At 36.1% G+C, this 12,483-nt stretch overlaps 1 protein-coding gene across 1 annotated transcript in view; it reads right to left on the reverse strand.

The window, feature by feature from the left end:
- LOC135200492 (roundabout homolog 2-like) overlaps nt 1-12,483 on the reverse strand; it is a 748,467-nt gene that overhangs the window by 338,301 nt on the left and 397,683 nt on the right. The window lies entirely within an intron of this gene.

The following is a 12,483-nucleotide window of genomic DNA, read 5'->3' on the forward strand; positions in this document are numbered from 1 at the left end:
CCAATCTACTGAATGGCTGTCTTTAGAGAGGTTTTAACCAACTTAGTAAGTTATTCAGTTGCTATCCGTGAAAGAGCTCAACCAACTGATAGAAAGTTAAACTGTTGCTATCCTTGATAAAGATTAGCTAACCAACCAAATGAGTTACGTAGTTGCTATTCTTAAGACATATTTTGCATTGCAGACGAAGTGACTTACACTTTATTTTCACTAGAAGAGTGAGCTACTCACTCTTCTGAAAATGTTTTAACTATTTAAACCTACTCAGTTACGTGGTTTCAATCACCAAAGGCATTGCACATAACTGATTTAGTGAGCTACTCCCATGCTAGTGTTGGAAAAGTTGCACCTAACTAAACCCTAGTGAGTTAAATAGCTTCTATCGCCCGAGGAATTTCACCTATCTGACCTAGAGAGTTTCTTCCTAGCCATTCCTGGAAAAGTTTTAGCTAGCTAAATCCGGTGGGCTGATATCCTGGAAAGAATGTAACCTAACTGACCTGGTGAGTTGGCAATCCTTGGAAACGATTTCCCTTTCAGTCGTAATGCATTGGAAATGTTTTTCCCTAACAACTTAGTGAGTTACATTGCTGCTATACTTGGAAGCGCTTTACCCAACCGTTATCCTTGGGTTTTACCCACCTGGTCCCAGCGAATTACGTTGTTACTACCCTTTGGAAATGTTTTGTCCATCAGGAAGGTAAGTTTCTTTGTTGCTATCCTTACAAATGCTATAATCAACTAGCCAAGTGAGTTATGTTGATATCCTTGGGATATTGATTTACTCAACTGGCCTAGGGAGTTGCGATACTGCTGCCTTTGGAAATAGTCTAGCCAACAAGACTAGTGGAGTTACGTTGCTGATCCTTAGAAGAGTTTAACCCAGCCTATTGTTGTTGTCCCTGGAAATGTTTTACCCAGCCGACCTGGTGAGTTATGTGGTAGCTATCCTTGCAGAAGTTTTACCCAGCCGTCTTAGTATAGAACAGAACAGTATATAGAATTTAGGCCTAAGACCAACCACTGGGACCTATGAGGTTATTCAGCGCTGAAAAGGAAATTGACAAATAGAAGGTTTGACAGATGTAACAGAAGGAAAACCTCGCAGTTGCACTCTAACTTCTTCCTAATGAACACCATATTCTTTGGAAGCTTGAATTTCAAGTCAGTCGACTCTGTGGGGTTGTTCATATGAAAAGGTTTCATCTTATGAATAATAATAATAATAATAATAATAATAATAATAATAATAATAATAATAATAATAATAATCTTCTGAATAAATGTCAGATGGAAGAAAGAGAATATGAACGGAGGTACAGCAAAAGGAATGAAAGAGTTGAAGCTGGTGGACGAAGGAACACTGCAAAAATTCGTTAAGTAATGCCTACAGTGTACCACGTAAGGTGCACTGAAGGCACCAACCCCATATGGAGCCAACCGTCTTAGCGAATGACTGGATTGCTATTCTTTTCACCTCCTCCATTATACTTCTGTCATATGTCTATCATTTTACTTTCTCCTCCACCTTTATCGTATATTTGCTTAGCTTTATCTTTGCTCCTTATTCTTTATCACTCTTTTTAAGAGACTCACTCTTCCACACCTCTGAAAAATTTTCCCTTTCCATTTGGCAAATAAGCTTTCTCATTTATTACCGCACCCGATTGAAGTAATGTTTTTTCCTTCATCAGGGAGAGATCTTTAAGACATTCAACTTAGGTATGTAATATATATATATATATAGATATTATTATATATATATATATAATAGCACATCTATAAATCTTATATCATTTCTCGTAAGTTACGAGGATAACGTTACGAGATATGATATAAGATTACACACACACACACACACACCACACACACACACACACACACACATATATATATATCATATAGAGTATTATATATATGTGTGTGTGTGTGTGTGTGTGTGTGTGTGTGTGTGTGTGTGTGTGTGTGTGTGTAATCTTATATCATTTCTCGTAACGTTATCCCTCTCAGTCTTCATCAATTTCTCCCGAGTTCTCCTTCCTCTACTTTTCCTCTTCCTCCTGCTCCTTCTTCTTCTACGGCTCTTCATAGATCTAATCCCAAAAGATTACCCCGAAAGCCTAAGGGAAGATAGAACGTGGAGAGGATAGGGGAGAGGTTGTCGGCAAATAATTAGCTGAAAAATAGCCCCCATCACAAGGCATTGCCGTAAGAGTCCGTAGATAAAGGGCTGGAGGGAACCAGAAGGGTATTACACGGGCACACACGCACATACATACACATACACACAAATACTCCAAATAATAATGAGAGACTTACAAAACTCTGACCACAGCTACACTATAAATAACCGCTGTTCAAATCGATCTTAAAATACATGACTAAAACGCATTCAAGAACCGTAACTTAGACATTTGAAAAGGACATTTCCTAACGAACAAAGAGACTTCCAAAACCCTGACCACATCTACACCAAAAATAACCGCTGCTCAAATTGATCTCAAAATACATCACTAAAACTTATTCTACAAACGTAACTAAAGCCTTTGAAAAGGACATTCCCGAACGAACAAATGCTTTTCCTATATTCGAGAACAGTTTTAAAACGTCCTCTGCTGGAACCATATTGACGATCAAACACTCTCATTTAAGCCTATCACAAAATGCTTACGCCTAAAGAAAAAAAAAAGAAAGAAAACCAGCGTCAGCCACTTTTCAAGCACAGTCCTAGCGGGGAGGAAAAAGGTTTACGACGGAGCCTCATCATACATCGTGCAGTCGCTGTAATCCAATTGTGGTTATGTGCCATATTATCGCATTATCCCTCATTATCTACTTTCCTATTTATAGAACAAAGGGGGCCGTGTGTTAGTTATGAGGCTCGTTCGACAATAATCTCGGTTCAAATTTATCTTGGAGCTGCGCGTAATTAAATCCACGTACGTCGTTAACTTCCTTCACTGCTGCGTAAGTGTATAATAGTATGCAAACATATATGAATATGCTAAAAATTAGATTTATGGTGGTATGAGGTAAATCATACGTATGTACATGCATACACGAATCAGCATTTTTGAGTGCTCGTACGTTTGATAATACGTATCAACGCATACCAAGGACTGTCCTTTCATGATAAGTGAATTTCAAGGAAAGTGGTTGATACCTCAGCAACAAAGTATTCACATATTTACAAAAGCCTATTTTCTGTATAAATCGCTCTCCTTTCAGACAGACAAACAAATAGACGCATATACATACATATATATATATATATATATATATATATATATATATATATATATATATATAGAGAGAGAGAGAGAGAGAGAGAGAGAGAGAGAGAGAGAGAGAGAGAAATGGGTCAAGTCACTCATTTCATTCGTTCAACTTTTTAAACCATATCAGACTAGTGTTACTTTGAAAAATAATCCTACCTAAAAAAAAATCTCTGATTATCCATTTCCAAATTTATCACAATGATTGATAAGCCTACCTGCTATCATTTTTCTTATTTCTTATTCTTCGAAACATTGGGATTATGTCGGCTTCTGATAACCACAACCAGCAGGTGAAAGCCATAGTAAAAAAAAAAGACACTTCAAGTCATTTGTGAGGTTTGAAAGCCTATATACATGTAGAAACAACGCGTTACTAGTCTTTCTATTACTACGCCGCCCTCCCCAACCCAAAACCTCCGCGGGTTTCGCCTAAGGAGAATGTAAAATTAAAAAGGCGGGGGATCAGTAGACGGTACTAGGAAGAAAAATACCTTATTTTCCTTCTCTCCGGCTTCCCTCGTTCTCTCTATTGAACCAGCAACCATAAAATACAGTATGAAAAACATTAATGCCCAGAGTAGACAGCAAAAGAATGAAACCAAAGGCCCAGGGTCGAATATAGGCTGGCAGCTGCATCTATCAATTATAAATCCCTTTTGTATATTCCATTCCCATGTCAAGTTAAACTGACTCAATAAACAAAATATTTTTCGCTCAATACTTGTGAATATAACAAAGCCACGCGTGTATAAATGACAAAAATTGGCCGAGTGTTACAAACTTACCTATCAACTCCGATGGTGGAGATGGTTTGATATCGAATCTAAATTCATAAGGAATCTGAATTCGTCAGAATAATTCTGACGAATTCGGGTTCTGTACTGCAGCGTCGATTCCAACTGATCTCTCTCTTGATGGCCGAGTAGTCAGTGTCGACGGTCTATCGTTGTATCTAATCTATATTTGTTGTGTAATTTTTGTGAATATAGGTAGGTGACGCGTGCATTAGATAACACAAATTTATGTCTGGATGTATATGGTGTGTATTTTTTCAGAACAAATTTTGAATTATGTTGTGTATATGTATATGTATATATATAGATTATGTATATATAGTATGATAATATATATATATATATATATATATTTGATATATATATATATATAATTAACTCATACTACTGTTACTTTCCTTTTGCCTTTATTGTTAAATAACCTCTTCATTTAGATGGAATCACTTCGGCGTACAAGCTCATAAAACAATTTATCATCTAAGATTTTATTTTATGCAGTCAATTCCAAAAAAGAACTACTAAAATGTAATCCCCAAAGCACTGTGTTGCCACAATATACGCTAATTTTCTAGGCTGCGTTTTGTACATTTGTAGGTATTCCCTTTCACGAAAACCTCTTCAGTTATTTAAAGTTTCCCTTTTCGGCAACACAGGATTTTAAATCATGTGTCATAATGAACGAAACTCTACACCTGTACAATAACTTCGAATTCTTATTTTTTCTTACGGAAATTTACCCCAGGAGATAATACAAAAATATTTCGGCAGACCTGCATTTTCCTCTTTCAAACATTTACGGCAAATAACCTGTTGGGGAGATGGAAATTTATTTGGCCCAGGTGTACTTACCCAACTCTATTTTAGCTATACTGGCAAAAAAAAAAAAAAAAAAAAAAATTTGAATGCAGTCTATTCAGTCATTTTTGACGGAGGTGAGAACAGGTTATTCTTGTTTTTTGTGTGTGTGTGTGTTCTCGTTTGTATGCACTGTGTAAGGAGTGGTCTGTGCATTCCTTATTTTGCATACCTTTCAGTGTCTGTGTGTTCCCTATTTTCAAGTTCTATTTCAAAAATTGTCGGAGTTATGCAAAATCATAGCCAGGAAATTTAGATTTTGTAGAAGCAATTCCGATCAACAGAAGAACAAAAATGAACTCTCATTGTTGAATACTCATTATACGTTGAGAGACGTCACTCACTCGGGGGATTTGGTGGGATATTTTTAAACGCTGGTATATCTCTCTCATCACACCAGAGTAATAATTTTGAAATGATTACTCTGTATTATTACATCGACGTGTATAAAAAAGGAAAAATCTAGAAATGGCGAGGTTAAAAGAAAACATAATATACGAGATGACTTCACCATTTGATTGAGCTCGCATTGAGAATTTATCCGATACGATTGAAAAGACGAGAAATAAAAGATAGTGCAAGAAGAAAAGGATCACGTGAACGGTGATAATACCTCACCGTTAATTGAAATTCCATTTGAACGCACAGCGAAACTCTTGCAATGCCACTAAGGAAATAATCTGAAGCCTAAAGGGAATCGAAATGCCAATAAGACGGCAGGTAAAGGGGATCGGGAGACAAGTAAGAGGATCATAGACGACTCGAGAGAACCAACGTTATATAGATTCTTGAATTAAGGAGAAAGAGAAAAGAAGACAGGTAAAAAAGATGAAGCAGAAATGTGGGTCTCGAAGAGATGTGATCTTCTAGGCAGGAAATGGGATGAAATTGCAAGTAAGTTTCAACATCCGTCATCCCTCGCGTCAGTCAAGTTTTTTCTTTATTTATTTCCCAGTATTCGATCTACATATTATCACGAAAGAAAGAGGATTACTTTTAATTAAGTAGATTGCGTGACGACCAACTTCCTCCTTATCACTTTATAAACCAACTTCAAATCTTTGTCGTTTTTAGCATACTCGTATACATGTTAGGTACAGATAGTACAGGCCGTGATATTAATTTGTTTGAATTCAAGATGAATCTGTATTCTTCTTCATACTATTCTGTCTTCAGTTACAACCTTTATTACATGGCTGCTCTTCGTTCTGTTAAGATCTATCTGTCTTCCACCATCTCCATGGATGTTTCCCACAACCTACCAAAAAAAAAAATGCCTATTTCTTTAAGACTGTCAGCTCTCCCACTAAAATAGGAACGTCGAAACACAGCCTCTTATTTCCTTCGCTGATTCTACCTCCAGAGTAGGAAGGAACGTGGAATAGTACGTGTTCCAAACTTGTGTAAGTTGGCCTATAAAAAGTTAGCATTACCTTCAGGATATGACAATCAATTCTTTCCAAGCTCTTGTTTTGAACCCTCAAAATATCACGATCAGTTCTTTCCAAGTTTTTGGTCCGGGCCTTCAAAGTATCACAAATAGTTCCAGGGTCTTGAGTTGAAACTTCAAAATATCAAATTTGGTTCTTTCAAGTTCTTTTGTATAAAAGGTATCTATATGAAAATATATCCCTCTGCTTGTTAAAAATGAATTTGTTGTTTCTGTATATACTAAACAGGAATGGATTGCAGGGTTAATAGTTGCATGATTTTACTTCACTGCAAATAACAAAATCAATTTTGTGTGCTGTCTTTTTGTACAGGAGAAAATTAAGAAACTTTCTTCAATCAACTTCTTTCTCTATGTAGATGGAGACTACTCTTATGTCAAGTGATTCCAAACATCGATATGTTTCACGGCAAGGAAGCTCAAAGTACGCCTCTTGTTACGATAGGAAACGTTTGCAGGTTTACTGCAATGGATCGAAGAATTAAACCATCATTTATTTGCGGTCGACATCTGTTCCCTGCTGAGGTGTCACAGGGTTACACTGCCAGTATCAGAGGTCCTATATTCATTAACCTTATGGTAAAGACCTGAAGGGTGTTCCAGACAGCATTATTGATGCCTATGCACCGAAGTTTTACTAAGACAGGGTTGTTGATTTAAAGCGCTCAGCAATATAGCCTTGTATTATATCCAACATACATTATATATATGTGTAGATTTATGGTTGAAGATGTATTTTTTCCTTCCCTCTGTTTCCCTTTATTTCCACCGTATAACAGCATTCACTTCCCTAGAACTCCGTTTCGTATCATGAATCTGTCACTTCAGGGGAGTTTACTCAAAGATCTTCAACGTTAGTAATGTTGAAAATAATATTAACTGCCCATCAAATAATTCATTCTTTTTCCTTATTTGCTTCCATGGTGGCAGCACAGCAGACGACGAGAGGAGTGTTTTTTTTTTTTTCCCGTGACGGGTCAGCGATATATATAAAGACGATCCGGTGGCATTTCTTTCACGTTCTATTTGACTTTGCCATAGGATTGTCTTCTTGTGATAAAAAATTCAGGAAGGTCTTCGCAAAATTTGGTAAAAGTTTTTTCATCAAATAAGCAATCTAAAAAAATATAATCTAATGTTTCTACAATTATATTCCACACCTCCGAAGCGACTTGAAGATACATAATATACGAATAAAAATGAGTTGTACTCCTTCAGTCAATTTCCATTAGTTTCAGCCAACTGGAAATTAGCTAAAATGGAATCAGGAAGACAGATCTGATTTTGTTATCTGGAAGCGGATGCTAAATCCGGTAGTTCTTAAGCAAATCTGTCTTGTCACGAGATAATAAACGAGCAGAAATGAGGAAAAAGGTAAGAGGACCGAACAAGAGTGTAAGTGGAGATCTAATTAGCAACCTTCACCTGCATTTACCAAAACAAGCGAAGAGCTCCCGGCTGAATTAAAAGTCCAGCCGAAACCCCGGGATTTAATCCGCACTAACAAAAACCTAATCCTTTAAAGTCTTTCCCATTATCCAATTCTCTCTCGGTGGAAAATATAATTAATGTGCGACCTCTGTCCCCTTCTCATTTACCTAAACGCTGAACTAATAATGAAGATTAACTGAGGTTTCGGTTATATAACAATTCCACGCATGGACATCTCATTAACATTTTAATGATAAACATTTCTCATTAACATGAAGTGTTTCCTTTGTTTTGTTCCCTTTTAATCTCTCTTTCTCTCTTTCTCTCTCGCTCTATCTCTACTTTCATTCATTTTTGTCTGTTCCACCTTCGTAAAGTATTCTATTCTCTTCACGGGTCTCTTCCCCCCTTCTCTGCGTTGGTTTTTCGCCATTATAAACGACTATCCATTTTTTTTACATTTGAGTAACTTATTCCACAATTCATTAAATATCAAGCACATTTCCGCAACTACTTCCAAAATCCCTTTCTCGTGTGATTTGCTGAGAAGTTTTGTAGCTTTAATTTCCCTTCATTCTACCGGTTTCCTGTCTTGTTTTCATAATCCTAATGTTCTTATGAAGTTTAATCTGCTTCCCTTCTTTCATTTACTCTAATGTTACTTGTTTATTTCTTTTAATCCAACGCTCCTTTTATGCTCTTTATTCTCATGTTTCATCCTCTCTTGTTTCCGGTCATTATCCAGCGTTTCGCTCCCCCCCCCCCCCCTTTCCTCTCTTCACTAATGCCATCATGAAGAGATCCTCCCATTCATTCCATTATTAAGTGGTCCTCAGATTCGCCCTTTCCCTCTACTTCTCGCCTATCCCTTCTCCTCCTCGTCCTCCTCCTCCTCCTCCTGTACCACCCTTCCTCTCTCCCAGACCCTTCTTCCTCCTCTTTCCCTTTCCCCTTCCACCATTTTCTCCTATCTACATCATCGTCATCATAATCCGGGAACAGCACACGCACAACTGACACGTGCCCTGACAGTTACTGAGCTAATCTTTTCCTCATTGATATTGTGAGGGGGAACAGATTTTTATTATTAATATATATATAGCAACGGCGAGATAAGTTTACATGAGAGGTCAGGGGAGAGACAGAACGACTCTAAGTCTGTGCATACGTATACATGTATATATATATATATATATATATATATAATATATAATATACTACATACATATACATATACATATATTCATATATACATATATATATATATATATATATATATATATATATATTAGAATAAAGATATATGCCACGAAGCAAAATAAACGACGGAGTATCCGCGAGACCTTTCGACGTTTAAACGTCCTTTACTAAGCAGAAACTAGTCTCTGCTCAGTAAAGGACGTTTAAACGTCGAAAGGTCTCGCAGATACTCCGTCGTTTATTTTCCTTCGTGGCATATATCTTTGTTTTATTTTATGGATTTATCACGTTCCTAACTTTCGTGATTAAGTTATACATACATATATATATATATATATATATATATATATATATATATATATATATATAATATATATATACATACAGAGAGAGAGAGAGAGAGAGAGAGAGAGAGAGAGAGCGAGAGAGAGAGAGAGAGTTACAATTAAACCAGTAATACCATTAAAGAAATGATAGGAGGAGGAAATGAAATATATATAATATATAAATAGATATATATGAATAACTTGATCACGAAGTATATAAAACGTGATGCTATGTATAAATAAAGGTTTTTGCCACGAAGGGAAAAAAAAAATGAAAAGCGAGATAGCCAAGGACTTTCGGTTTAGTTCGACCCGGTCGAACTAGACCGATAGTGCTTGGCTATCTCGCTTTTCATTTATTTTCCTTCGTGGCAAAAACCTTTATTTATACACACACACACACACACACAACACACACACACACACATATATATATATATATATATATATAGAGAGAGAGAGAGAGAGAGAGAGAGAGAGAGAATTGGAATTAAACCAACCGTACCATGAAAGAGAGGACAGGAGGAGAAAATTACATATCAGACCAAACCATTATTTGCAAACATGGAAGCGAAATTACACCATACTGCAGTTTCCTTGCAAAACAGTAATCTTGCAAGCAATGCAAAATTCGCCAAAATCCACCGGATCACAAAGACATTCCAAACAACCAATATGAGAGTTTCTAAAGCAATAAATGTTTTCTAGCGGCACCGGACCAACTCACATCCTTGAATATTGCGGCTGTTGGAGGAATGTTGAGGACACCATTATAGTTCTTGCAAATCTAAATCGTTCCTTTATTTTCTTTCCATGAGATGTGTTTGGGAAACGTGAATGGCCCACATGGCAGCTAACCTTAACAAGAATATCATAATATACATCAATAAGTCATTTACCTCGGTACTAAACCAAGACTTCGCATTTTTGTAATTTTTTACAATTCTGACTGAGATCCCTTTAACGACGCAGAAGTTGCGATGAAAATGTGTTATTATTACTATTATTCCGTAGATAAAACCTGATAAGCCCACAGACTTGAAATTCAAGCTTCCAAAGAACATGGTGTTTATGAGGAAGACATAAGATGGATTAGAGTGAAATACAGAAAGATGAGATCCAACTTATAAACAAATAAAAAATTATTGAATAAATAGATTTTGTAACAGAAACACTGACAAAAAACTACTAAACATCTATGCAGGATGGTGTACCTTTTGAACTATATTCCCTTGGCGGAAATTCCTTCAACACTGTAGATTTTGTGATGAAATGAGAAGTCGAACAGACACATATATGGACAGACATACGGAATATGTTCCTTCGAATGCATCTAAGCATGTTGGTCTAATCTGTAGTAATTTTACCTGAAAATACCTTGACTGTGCAGGAAGGTTTATAGTGATAAGGTAAGCTTGACAGACAAACTGACAGATAACAGTTTGGCTAGTAGACAGACAGACGAACGGAGGGAAACCATTTCCTTTGGGTTTGCCTGTATAGTATATTACTAATAAACAATCGGTATAATATACTATATGCATTTAGCACACGCACACACACATATATATATATACATACATATATTCACAAATATTAAGCTACAAAAGTCGTTTAGTATCCAGTCCACTATAATTCGCTTTTGTAAGAATTATATTCCAGAGGTATTGCGAATTCGGTAATAAACATTTGTACCTTAATGTTCGTGAATATAAAAAAAAAGTTACGGAGTATGAGACGAAAATTCATATATATACTATATTATATATATATATATATATATATATATATATATATATATATATATATTATATATATATGTGTGTGTGTGTGTGTGTGTGTGTGTGTGTGTGTATATTTATGAATTTTCGTCTCATACTCCGTAACTTTTATATAAATATATAAATATATAATATTATATATATATATATATATATATATATATATATATATATATATATATTCAAAATTAAGGTGTATTCAGTATTAAGGGTGACTTCATAAAACAGACAAACTGCGATTCCAGCTACTTCATATTTAAAGTGATCATGTGTAAAACAAGCTTTTGTGCAGGAAAAACCCCATAACATTAACTACTTCATAAACCTACTACTATGTCTCATCGGCACTGCGTCCAGTCTTCAAACTCCCACTGCCTCAATCACCTTACTAACACTCTCTTGCTTCTTAGAACCCGAGGCACTTTCTTCCTAATAACGCTTTCATAATATTTATCGTGCCTTTGTTAGGTCTTCATCTCCTTCCTTTTATAATATTCGAATAGTACATTCTTCACCAACATATCATTCTCCATTCTTCCCATATGACCGAACCCTTTCAAAACATTCTGACCTCTTCTCACTCTTTCTACACTTCTCCATATTTTGCATTCCTCTCATATCACAATAAACATAAACAAATAACTTCACAAAAACTTAATACAGACTTTCACAATAGAGGCTATGGAGAGTATCTGAAGGACCTTAAATACATTCATTCTCAAGGATTAAAGTTACAATCAAACAACTACCATACCTACTATTACCAAAAGATTATACTTTGTTACTTACGCTACACACTTTTTTTTAATGCTTGAAACAGAGATAGCGGCAGTCTTCAATTTATGCGACAATTAACTGTCTGTCCCTAGCATTTTCGCTGTTCATTTCGAAAGAAAATTTAGGCTGGGCAAAGGATAAATTGAAACTCTCTCTCTCTCTCTCTCTCTCTCTCTCTCTCTCTCTCTCTCTCTCTCTCTTTCGGGTCCTCCCTAACATAAACACCTTAAAACTGTCCGAATTCAAAGTAAACTAAAACTTTTTTTTTACCCTCAAGATGTTTATTTGTTACCCATGCCTCTAACCTTCTCTAGCGCTCTAATTTCCTCGGTCTCTCTCTATCAGCCGCATCGAGAGAAAGAGAGAGAGAAAAGGGGAAAGGAGAGAGACCAGCAAAAGTTGGGGGAAGAGAGAGAGAGAGAGAGAGTCTTTACAGCATATTTCCGACCTCCCGGGGTGTCACAGCCATAACCGCTTCAATATTTCTTGTTTTTTTTTCTTTCATTAATCTGTAACTTTTTCTTCTGTTGCACTACTTCCTTTGCATTGCCTTTTGCCCACAATATGAGACTAAAGGAAGCTTATTTCTTT

Source organism: Macrobrachium nipponense, chromosome 27 (genome assembly GCF_015104395.2).
Source record: "Macrobrachium nipponense isolate FS-2020 chromosome 27, ASM1510439v2, whole genome shotgun sequence".
Taxonomy (NCBI): domain Eukaryota; kingdom Metazoa; phylum Arthropoda; class Malacostraca; order Decapoda; family Palaemonidae; genus Macrobrachium; species Macrobrachium nipponense.